Source organism: Solanum tuberosum, unplaced genomic scaffold, assembly GCF_000226075.1.
Source record: "Solanum tuberosum cultivar DM 1-3 516 R44 unplaced genomic scaffold, SolTub_3.0 scf00015, whole genome shotgun sequence".
NCBI classification, from domain to species: Eukaryota; Viridiplantae; Streptophyta; class Magnoliopsida; order Solanales; family Solanaceae; genus Solanum; species Solanum tuberosum.
Window position 1 is genome coordinate 1,348,071 of NW_006238941.1, and position 230 is coordinate 1,348,300.

A 230-nucleotide genomic window follows, 5' to 3' on the forward strand; every position below is an offset into this window, starting at 1 on the left:
TTGTAAAGAGTATGAAAGGCAATAGTCTATGATGAGGTATCCTGATATACTGGAATAATCTGATAAATAAATCAAGGATAAGATAACTGTACTGACCTGCTCCTAAATCTAAACTTATCAAAAATAATAAAACAACAACCTAACCAAGCCCCCATAAGCTCGACAGGTACAAACAGCACACAAGACCACCTACTCAGGCCCCCATAAGCCCGGAAGGTGCCAATCAGCCT